At 35.5% G+C, this 12,625-nt stretch overlaps 1 pseudogene; it reads right to left on the bottom strand.

Annotated features, from left to right (window-relative positions):
• LOC125618336 overlaps window positions 1-7,238 on the bottom strand; it is a 10,179-nt pseudogene extending 2,941 nt beyond the window's left edge.
• Window positions 7,239-12,625: the final 5,387 nt, after the last annotated feature.

Raw genomic sequence — 12,625 nt, 5'->3', positions numbered from 1 at the left:
ACAGCGCTTCAGAATCACCTGTTATATTTAAAATATGTAAATCCCCAAGGCCCCTCTCAAACCTGTAAAAGCAGAATCTCTGAGGATGGGGTTCTGGGATTTTGCATTTTAAAAACTACCCTGTATTCTTAAGCAATAGCCTGAAAAGCTAATATACTTAAGGGCTCAAATTAAAATGTGAAAACCGCTGTTTTGTAAATATAAACTGAATAGGATCTCCTCTAAATTTATAAACATCACTTCCTGCAAAAAAAAAAAAATCAACTTAGCTTAATGACTAGGGCTGTGGACTAAAACTCAACAAATGTTTTATTCCCTGTGCCACCATTCCCCCTTATGAATGATATCAGTAAATTATTTAAATTCACTGTGATAAATAGGATATACGGTAATTCCTTTTTCCTGCCTCAGAGGCATAGTGTGAGGTTAATTAAATAACAGCTGCAAAATACTTTGGGCTCCTTAGAGAAAGACATTATATAAGACATTGTATTATATATGCAGCATTTTTTCTCTGCTGTGAAAATAGGACTAATTGTTCTTGAGAACTCAGCCCATGGCAGAGAAAACAACCACGACATGGCTTTCACAAGCATTACATTCACAAGGGCAAGATTTTGTCACAGTTGGTATCAGACCCAGTGAATGTTATGCTTCTGTTCTTTGCACAAAGACCACTGCCATCTGGTGGAAGACAGTTGCTGTCCTTATCTTGAGCTTCTATTTCATTTGTGTGAAATGGTGACAAGATAATTTGGGTTTTCTGCTATCGAATCAAAGATTTGTGGCTTATAGGCTCTTGGTTGTCCCCAGGCATGTTATCTGCGGTGCATGAGGGTTAAGGGAGAGCAGGCTGAAGGTCAGGTAGTGCTAATGGAAGGAATCATTCCATAAACAAGACATCTCCCAGGCCCCAAACTACACAGCCCTCAAATAGCGCCTGCCACAAATCTCTGCTTTTGTGCTCCATTATATTCTGAAAATAGGGCCAGAAAAGATGAGGGGAAAAAAATCATCACTGATTTTTTTAAGTCCAATGTTGATTGCTCAGGAAAAATATGTCAGTCTGTAAATGTTGTTTGTATTCATTTGTCAAAGGAAGAAGAGGGATTGCTTACATAAAATAAATAAAATAAGACCATCAAACAGTCCTAAAGTCTACCAAGCTTGATAAATAATTGTCATATTTTGACACACATGATGAATTTTTAAATCTGTCCTACAAAAATACATCATAGAAGGACAATTCCTTTCTAGCCTTTCTCATATTTTTTAAAGGCTTAAAATTGATAACAAACTATAATTAGAGAAAATGTGGCAAATGTCTTTCATTTATTCCAGGAAAAAAACTTTGTCTTAAAAAGTCATATTATCCAAAAGAACAGTTTTCCTGTTACAAGTACTATCTTTTACATCCATAAAACATGCATTCCTTGAAAAAGACATTTTGCTAATACGCATTTTTAAATTCTGTAGCTAAGTCAGTCTTGGGCAAAAAAGTAAACAGATGAAAATTATTTTGATATCATCCTCTCTCCTGTATTTTTACTCAAAGCTTGTTTCAAAGATCTTCCTTCAACTAAGTTTTCTGGCTTCTGTACGAGGGCAATACTTTGTTCAGTCGTCAGAAAATTGAAATCTATGTCAACTTACACTAAAATGTTAGACTGAATAAGCACACTACAAAGCAGATCTGTGAAGAATTATTAGCTAGTCACTGCTTGATCCAAAAGGTGAGAATATCAAATGGTAGATTTTGTGAAAATGAGAAGGTGAAAGATTGGAAACTGAATTTTATTTTAGAACTAAAGATCTCATTATATAGGTAGTAATCTATTCAGCTTAGTGCTTTTCAAAAGTCAAAAATATATTTGGAAAAGAGTAAGATACTAAGTTCTTCAAATAGTGACTTCTTATCCAGTTTCAAATCTTAGCACAGTGTTATATCCAAAAGAAGTAAAAATTATATGACCCGAAGCATAAAAGAATAACATATTAGTTTTAAAATATTTTTAAAAAGCAGCAAAAAGAAGAACCAGGAATGCAACAAATATTACAGAAATGTGTTTTTCTATAATCTCTTTTGAATAGACATCTCTTAAGTCCCTTGAATTAAAGCAATTGATCCCCTAAATTTTCCATATTTGTGTTTCCAAAAGTATCCTCATCCCAGAACCTTCTGTTCCCATACTGACCTCCAAGAGAATCACTTTCTTATGGAAATGTTGTATTTCTATCCAGTATCCTGGTCAATATATAAGAAGTCCAGGAACCTGGCACTGACAGCAAAGAATTCCCCTCAGAGGATGAAAAGGGGCATGTACCCTGTAGTATTTATGCATCTTTAGAAAAAGAGTAATACCACACTAATAAAAAGATGAAGAATTCCTGTTTGAGAATCATTTTTATTCCAAATCTGTGCTGATTCTTTACAGCCCTTTTAAGGGTAACAAATATGCAAATAATCAGTATACTTGGGGACTCTTTCAGGTCTGGACACACAGTCTTATGGAACATGCTTGTCTTTCTGCCTGGAACACCATTTCCCATGCGGTTTGCCTGAAAATTTCCAATGTGTGCTTGAAGAATCATCTCTTAACTCACACACAGAAATGAGTTCTCTAGCAGGGATTGCTATACTTTCTTCCCAATCCATTATTTGCTTAAAGGCAATAAAACTTCTCATTTTTTCTGAAAGCATGGTCTCCCATCAGAAAGAATATATCTCTATTTCTCACTTATGTTTTACTTAGGTATAGCCATGAGTGGACTTAAAGGGTGTATTCATCTTCTGAGCTGTGCTCTCTCTAAGAGATTCTCAGTGCCTTCAACTTTCTCATTTTCCTCTTCCTGCTGGATAAAGTGAGGATGGGGGTGAGAACCACTGTGGACCCTGTAAATGAAGTAACACATGTTAATGGCAGATAGAAGGAACCTAGTTCCTTTCATCTACTGTGGAATCACCACACCAGCCCTGTAATTTGGCATCAGAATAATAGGTATGTGAAAAACTATTTTTTTTTTTTGCACCACACTAATTTTGAGTTTCAAGATATAAACTCAAGAATGCTCTAACATGTTCCCATAGTACCCTGTACAGGGTTCTCTTGAGACGTTGCTCTCTCTATACACAATAAATATGGGATTTCCTATCTTTAGACTGTAAACTCAGGACAGGCAGGAAATCTTATTCATATGTGCATTCCAGTATCAGGTACTCTGTAGTTTTAAAGGATAATATTTAAATTGTAATAATAAAGAAAGCATCACAGGTAAGTGGGGATCTAAAGCTCCAAACCTCGGTTCTTATTTTCCATCAAAAGAAAATTTGAAGTTAGACACCAAAAGTCAAGCAAGAGAACTTTATTATAAGTGAAAGTAAAGTAAGTCTCAAGCAAAAAGCACTCTCAAGCCAGGCACAGCAGTGCACACCTGTATTCCAGCGGCTGGAGAGGCTGAAGCAGGAGGATCGTGAGTTCAAAGCCAGCCTCAGCAACAGCGAGGTGCTAAGCAATTCAGTGAGACCCTGCCTCTAAATAAAATACAAATTAGGTCTGGGGATGTGGCTCAGTGTTTGAATGCCCCTGAGTTCAATCCCTGGTACCAAAAAAAAAAAAAAAAAAAAAAAAAAAAAGACTCTTAAGAGGGAGAGCAGGTTGCTTCTGAGCAGAGCAAAAAAGGGAACAAGGCTACTTCCTAATTTATTGCTCCTTGGTGTTTACTGGGAGAACTGGGGTCCACCTCCTGCAGTCTTTACAGATCAGATGTCCAACTCCTCCTTCATGTGGGGCAGTGAAGTTTTTGGCCCTAGTCGGTCCTCTCCAGAACTGTCATGGTGGCCATTCTATTCAGGGGGGCTTCAACTACAAGTCAATCTTATGTTAATGAGGGTGCTGGGGTCAATGACCTGGCAGAGTTCATCTTAGTGCACCTGCACTACTGATGAAATCTCCCTTCCAAAATACATTGAGGAATCCATGACCATAAATCCTAACTTTATTATGACCTCAGTAGACCCTGCCAGGATTTAGCCCCATTGATCTTTCTTTCCTGACATATTTCTTAATTTATTCCCTTTGTTCCCACCCATTTATTCTCATGGTTAGTGCGCCTGTTGTTGTTCTACAAGTTGCTTGATTGTTCATTAGAGGCAATTTCAAAGAAACCTTGTGACCCTGCTATGTTTTTGGTTCAAATTTCACTGCTCATTTCTAATTGCTACCTAACAAAAGAATAAACTTGAGAAGAAAAAGTGCTATAATGGGTAATATACATGGTGATTTTCTAAAATTATTCGCCCATTCTTTACTCAACAGGAGCCTTCTTCTGTTGCTCTCTTCAAATACTTCTAAGGGCTGCTTCTTAACTGCTCCAGGAAGTCGCTCTCCGGGCTCAAGATAGATCTGCCTCCATAGTCTCCCTGGCCCCTTTTTCCTGATCTTTCTGACCACCAGTAGTGACATCACCCACTCTAGCTTTACAGTTAGCTGGTCTCATCTGGCTTTTGAATATTTTTTCTCTTCAGCATTTTTCTTGACTTCAGTTTCCACAGATCTCTTGTTTTCTTGCTTGTCTGCAAGTTGGACATTGTTATTTAGCCTACCTTCAGAATTTAGACATAAAGAAAGACAGCCAGAGGAAATACCTATGGGAGTTATTTCTTCTACTCCATGATACTTCCCAGTTTCCACTCCTCAGTACACACACACACACACACACACACACAGATTCACACATACCCCCACATGTACACACTCACCCTCTCCCCATGACCTTTCCTACCCTCCTTTCAAAATTTCTTCCTTCTACAAGTACTATGGGACAAGGGTCAAATGGTCATGCTTATTTTGCAAAAGCTACAGCTGGCATTCAGCTTGTTGCTGTACTTGCAGAAAAGACATTCTCAATATTTGCTCTTCTCTAATTCTTTCATAATCCACTTTATGTGGTTATCCTAATTATTAAGCAAGACCCAGAAAGCATGGTCCTGTCCTTCAGAGATTTCATTCTAAGAACAAAAGTATACAATCAAAAAGTTCTATAACCATGTACTGTTTTTAAACTTGTTAAATCATAAGTTTATGCTTACCTTACATTCACTATGCTTTTAGGTTGTGCTAAGCATTTAAAACCAAACACTGGCACTTATTGATTAAAAGTGGATCTGAATAAGTTATTTTACTTTGTTTTAAACACACAATTTACTTTAGATGTGACTTATATACCAATTCCCAACTATCTGTGCTGAGGCAGAGTTTATCTTATCTGATGAATTTTCATTTTCACATTAATGCCAGCAGGATTTAATTATTGTACTAGATTAACAATAAAAATATCTTACACCCCTCATATAGAAACTTCAGGAAAATCAAAAACTTAGGTTCTCCTTTTTTTCTCAGCTAACCTACATCTTATCAGAGCCAAATTCTGATAACTGGGATTTTCCTACAGCTTTCATACAATAATTTGTCAAACATGCTTTCTTGTTCTATTGTCTATTAGTTCAGCTTCATAGTCAGCTGGTCTGTTCTGACTTTTGAATGTTTTTTTTTTTCTTTTCAGCATTTCTCCCTTCTACAAGTATTATATAGTATTGGTTACTCAAAATAATTCTTCAAGTTTTCCCTACTGAATTTTAGGCTTCATTCTTAAAATATATATATATATATATATATNTATATATATATATATATATATATATATATATCTTCAAACCTCATTTCAGGGGATAGTACCAATTTATTTCAAATTGAAAGGCTTCATTCTAACAAAATAAATATCAGGAGGTTGAAACATAACTTGAAAAACGATTTGCCAAGATCATTTATCAGAATACTTGAAAAATAAAATGTGGGCTTAATTGCTTTTAATTTTCTTTACAATGAGCCCAACATAAGTATCTCAGACATGTGCTGTAATAAAGCATCTTCTCAGAGTGGGAATTATTAAATTATTTCCGTTTAATAAAAGTGCTTTCACCATGGATTTTTAAGGCAAATCCAGATGATGTGCTTTCTGACATAAAATGTTTAGACATACAGCATCGCTGCAGGTATAAATAATCACTTTCCATGTTTTGATTATATGAGTTAAAGTATTATTACTTTCATCTTTTAAAAATACTCATTAAAGCTGATGAGTAAATGAAATATCTCATATTATAATTGTGTTGTATTACAAGCCATAAGATGTAAACTTGAGCCCAAAGAAACAGAGATTAATGCTTAAAAATGTAAAAAGTGGTGCATTTGATAGCTGTGAAAGACTATTTTAAAATCCATGAAATGGGGTTTAAGGGTATAGCTCAGTGGTAGATCATGTGCTTACATGTGTGAGGCCCTAAGTTCAATCCCCAAAAACACCCTCCCTAAAATGATGAGATGGTGTATATTCACTAATAGCCTATTTTAAACTATTTCAATTTTGAAATTAAATTGTTAAATGAAACCAAATCCAAGTGGCAAGGACAGGGTAAGGAAATGTTCACCTTTCTAAATTGGGCGTTTTTAAGCAACTGGCCTCTCAAAGATGTGCAAAAGAAGTGGAGACCATGAACTCTAAGAAGAGATACCAAACCAGCTTGACTCAGAGATGGTCAGACTGAGCAAGAAGCTGAAACCAAACAAATGAATAATTGACACATACATCAAATGAGTAAAGCATCAGGTCAAAAAGGAACAGGTCACTAAATTAGAAAGACAAGTCTTGAATGCTTCTAACTGCCTCATTTGCTTTTTTACCATGGCTAATTATCATTTTTATTTCGAATTTATAAAGTACTTTAAGTTTGTACAATAGAGATATTTTCCTCATTGATCATCATTCCTCCATCCTCCAAATATGCTATACACTACATTCATTTTCTATTAAAATTAAAGCTCAGTAAAATCACAAGGGAATTTCAGTTGCTTTACATATGGCACATTCTTGAGTCTAAAAGGGAGAAACCCATTACGTTATTGTGATAGTCAGCATTCTATCACCTGAGATGATCAACTTAGAAAGATGAAAGATTTATTTTGGCTCACAGTTTCAGAGATTGCAGTCCACCAGGATCAGTTGGCCTCATTGCCTTTAGACAGAATAGTGATGAAGCAGAACATCCTGGTGGGGAACAGATGGCAAAGGAAGCTGCTTACCTCATGGCAGCCAGAGAGCAAAGAAGAAGAGATGGGTGTTCCATTATCCTCTTCAAGAATATACCTCCAACAACCTAACTCCCTTCCACTAAGTTCCATCTCCTAAAGGTCCCACCACTTCCTAATAGCACCATGGACTAGGGACCAAGTCTTCAACCCATGTACCTTAGGGGGACAGTTAAAAGCAAACTTTAGCAATTATTTAATAGTTCACGTATTCACTAACAAGCATTTCATATATAATTTGTTTAGTTCTAGTGGCAAAAAATTTTCTGATAGTATAAGCTAAGTTCTTTGACATAAAACATTGTATTTATGTGTGTTTTACTAGAAGCATGGGGATTTGCTTTACTTTTGTTTGATGTCCTTGGCAGCTACAGTAAAAATGACATTGTAATATCTAGTAATTTTTCCAGAGTTAATTTTATGTGTCTAATTTTTATTTTTATTTTTTAGAGATGGAGCTTTTATTTTAGATCTTGTCTCCTTCCTTTGGATCAGAAGGTCTCTGAGAATTTTGAAAACAAATTTGGGACTTTTGCTAATACTTTGCTTTGAGGGAAATACATAAAAAATTTCATTTATGGTAAGTACCTCTACAGGGTTTTTTTTTTAAAGTAGTTTCGAACCTCCTACATAGGATTTCTACTTTGATATTAATGTATCTTCTAAAAATTCTATTGGCCAGGTGTAATGGTACATGTCTGTAATCCTAGTTACTTTGCAAGATGAGGCAGGAGGATGGCAAGCTCAAGGTCAGCAATGGACACAAGTTTAGAGAGATGTTGTCTCAAAATATCAAAAAAAGGCTGGAAGGGCTAGGTATAGTTAAGTGGTAAGGCACTTGCCTAGCATGCAGGAGGCCCTGGGTTCAATTTCTAGCACAGAGAAAAGAGAGAGAGAGAGAGACAAAGGAAGGAAGAAACTTCATTTGGTGTGTGAGCCCATTTACCAATATGCACCTTAGCAGCAACATCCCAAAGGGAAAGGCACCGTACTGAAGCCTCAATGTACATTCAGTGAGCAATTATTGAGGGCTTTCTTTGTGGAATACACTGCTAGGTAATGAGGCTAGGAGTGTGACACCATCAGCCAGTCTCTGCTTAAGAAGCACACAACTTTATCATCATTTTAAGTATTGCATATCCATAACCAGTCATTCATATGTAATATGTACCACATCATATAGTAGCAAGAGCCAGGGTTGGTACTAGTCAAAAGTTGGAAATAAAAATACAACATCTATCTAGTCGTCTAGGTGCTCATGAAGTAGTAGGAGAGAGGGAAAGTACGCAATGGGAAATCATGGTAAGTACTTTAAGAGAAACAAGTCAAAGTTTCTGTTAGTAAAGGTGGTTAGTTTTACCCAGGGGAATAAAGGATATTCACACAATCAGTAGGTATGCTTCAAGCAATAATGCTAGGTAGATAAAGAAGGGGTCCTTGACGTTCTCATTCATTTGTGCAGAAAGTTTGCTATCAGTATGTCTCAATTCATCCTAAAAGACCACCACTCTCAGACCACCCATCTAATGGCTCTGTCTCTGGGCACAGTTACTCTTGGCATCTGCTGAGATGTGTAGCAAGGGTATTAATTACTGCTCACCATGTGATTAATGTGGCTGATAGTTCTTGATGAGGTCAGTGTGTTTTGTGGATCTTATATTAATGATTCCAATTTGACAGACTGCAAGCCACTAAATGGTTACCAGGTGGCAAAAATATCATGTTACCCTAGGTAGAAAGGAAGAGAGTAAGTAGCTGTGAAATCACCTCAATTAGCAGGATCAATTACTCAAAAATGGAATGTTCTCCTGTTCTCCAAATAATCTTAAGCAGAAACTCTATTTTGTTTTCCTTCTATTTTTAGGAAATAAATTGATTTGTGAACCCTACCAAAAATTACAGAATTTATTTGAAGACAAAATGTAGATTTGCCATCAATGAAGCATGGTGAGCAATATCAGCTGTAGACAGCACTGCAAATATTAGCCATCAGATTGGAGGAAGCACGTAAATGTTATGTCATCTAACTTTCCCACTTACATATGTAACCATTTAAATAGCCTAAGAAACATTAATGAGAAGACATTTAGCAGAAAATATTTCCGAAACTACTTCAGGAAAATCTTAGTAGCATATTATCTTAAATGAAAGTACTTACTAAAAGGAAAAGAAAAAGAAGTCAAGAGAAAAAAGAGTATGATAAGAGAATATTTGATGGAACAGATATATTTCTGATTCTTGTCTAAGAAATAAGGAAAAAGAACCTAAACACATCACTCTCACATCTTCACCAGGTCATAAGTCCATTGAGAAAGAGACCACCCATTAATTATTCTTATATTCTTAGCACCTAGCAAAGAGTCCAATGCAAGAATGAATGATTTTGTTGAGCCATTTACCAACCAAATCTAGACCATGAAGACTCACTGTGGCACAGATGCAAATTGCATCTGTTACCTCGGAACCTCTTAATCTAGAGTTAATCTGCTGAGAGGAAGACCAGGCCAATCATGGAACACATATCAGCACAATGAATGAAACGACAATAAAAACACAACTTACCACCATTTTTCTCAAGGAGCTTACTATAGTTTTTGAGGGAGGTCTGAATATTTTGCATCCCAAGGACTAGAAAATTTCAATCAAAACTTCTCTCTATATATTTAACTCCAAAATCTTATGATATCTCCACATAGGCAAGATTTATCATCACATAAGAGTGCTAAGTAATAATAAAATGTCATATTACCAGCCAGCGATGATTTTCAAAGGTCAGTAGATCATGTCATTCCTTGGCTAACCCTACAGTGTTTTCCCATCTCCCTAAAGTTCAAAGCCAATGACCTTGTAAAACCTGCCTCCTCCACCTCCCAGGCCCTCCTCTCCCCACCTGGAGTATTAGCAGTCCTCCGCTACCTGTTTTTGCATTGTACTCTGTTCTCTGGTCCCAGAACCCTCTTCTCCCTTTCTGTGAGAAAGTCCTTGCCCAAAGGTTACTTTCTAAATGAAATCTATTCACCAACGCTCTTCACCCTGATGAGACCCAAAATATGCCACCCCAAAATATGCCAGTTTGGCATAAGAATTAGTTTGAGCAGAAGGCAGTTAAGAAAGAGCAAATGCAGAAAGGTCTCTCCCCCCATTCCTTTTCTACCTAAAAAGCAAGACATTAAAGCCTCATGGATGCTATACAAATGATGAACTTTCCATTTTAAAAGTATTCTCCCTCCTTTTCCCCATACCAGGAAAAGGGGACTCTCACAACTAGAAATTGTTGACTTGAGTCTACATAACAAACCTCACTAAACAAACCTTTCTTCCTTTAGTTTCCTCCATATATTTACCTTCACATAATTTATTATCCCTAGGAACCCAAACTTCCCCTTTCCTTTGTTGAGTCATTTATTCACAATTTAGCACACTTTGATAAAATGGTATATAGGCTCCAAATAAGCCTTTTTGAGTTATTTATCACTAAATTCTGCCACATGTATGCATAGAAGCAAAAGTAAACCCTGTTTATTCTTTTTTTGCTTTTTTTTTTCCTTTTGGTAATTTAGCATTTATCAGTTTAATTTGCAGGTCCCAGGTAAAGGAAAAAGTTTTATTCTTTCCAAACAGAACTTTTGTTCTGGGTGTTTTGTTTTGTGTGTGCATGTGTGTGTACGTGTGTATGTGTGTGTGTATGTGTGTGTATATATAATATATATGAATGTGTGTATATATATATACATACATATATATGAATGTGTGTATATATATTCCAACATACTGTGTGTACATATATGTATGTGTATATGCTAGAATATATGCGTGTATATACATCTATATGTGTACATATGTATATAAGCTATATATGTGTGTGTGTATATATATATGCATATATTACATATACACCCACCCACACATACACGTATGTGTTTTACTTCCTTCTACTAGAAGGTAAGCTGCATGAGAACAAGGATTTGTGTCCTTTATTCTTTGATGTATCCTCAGTATATTAAGGGGTACTTGACACATAGGATGCATTCAGTATTGTCAAATGAATGACTCAACCAATCAATTATAATCAATGTGGCCTCTGCACAAAGGAGCTGCACATAAATAGTTAAAGGGATTATTAAAAAGTTGGAGTTTAATTTCTTTTTGGAGTAAAAGAGTAAAGGATGATCCAGGAAGTCACACTAGAAATACACCTTCCCCAATATTTATTATAAAAGATTTTTATAGGCATCCAACAAACACTGTATTGGCAAGGGAAAAAAATAAAAAAGAAATGGTCCTCAAGGTTTTGGGGATCATGATGATTTTCTATATATGCTACATGTAAATTTGCCAGCAAAGAAAGATCATAGTCCAGACCAGATACAGTTCTCAAAGTTTTCAGGCAGTCCACCCTTGCAGAGAAATTCCCCCTTCAATGACACATGCCTGCAAGTGGGTATCTGTAAGTCACTGTTCTAACCCATATTAAGTGATCAGCCACAAATCACCTAACAATTGCTTTTATAAACCCAACACAGAGCTATAAAGTCCTACAAATGAAAGATTACTTCATTTATTTTCATAATCAGCTTTGTTGTTGAATGGCCTTAAAAAACAGATTTCCAGAAATAGAATACCAAATTATAATCTTGTGCTTATGGAAAATAAAAGTTCAACTAATAGCAGTTAACTTAGGAACATTGTTTAAAACTTGTAACTTGTTCAAAACAAATTAGGTAAAAGAAAAAGTGGATGACATCCACAGCAGTATGCTGAGATTGGTTCTAAACTGTGTTAAATTTCTAATATTTATTATTATCTTTTTCCTCGCACTCAAGATATTTTGGGCTTTTGGTGTGAAAAAAATGACACAAAAATCTTGAATACACACTTTACCATAAAAGCAAAACTGCTTTTAATCTTGGAACCATAAAATTCTTGAATCACTGTTAAATCCACATTTAACTAAGTTGTATTTCATATAAACAACTGATTGCATAATGCATCATTATTCTGTGTTATCACTAAGAATAAAATGCTTCATTTACAACCATAAAATGTCTTTGATTATAAGATACATTTCAATCTCAGAGATTTTTAAAATGGTGGAAATATCTACCTGATTTTATGCTCATTTTCTATTATTTAGGGAAGTTAAAACAGGGCAATATTCTCTTTTACTATGAAGGAAACAGCAAATTATCTCTTTCAATAAGTTATCACTGTGTAAGGATATTCTTGTAACACAGCAGATTCTTGTAACACAGCAGATTATCAACTAGACTAAGCTCAAGAAAAATTGTAGAATACCCTGGAATGGAATAATTCTGGCTAGCATCAGCAATATAATTAATCATGGTTTACAAGTCTAAGATACAGAAAAAAAAATTCCCTGGATCTAAAAGAAATTACATTTTTAGCTATAGTCTTTTTGAAGGAAATACTAAACTTCAAAAATGTTACATTATTTTGAGATGATATTGCCCTTCTTAAAT

This window comes from Marmota marmota, unplaced genomic scaffold (genome assembly GCF_001458135.2).
Source record: "Marmota marmota marmota unplaced genomic scaffold, marMar, whole genome shotgun sequence".
Taxonomy (NCBI): Eukaryota; Metazoa; Chordata; class Mammalia; order Rodentia; family Sciuridae; genus Marmota; species Marmota marmota.
The sequence above is the reverse complement of the archived record's forward strand: the minus strand, read 5'-3'. Positions and strand labels throughout refer to the sequence as shown.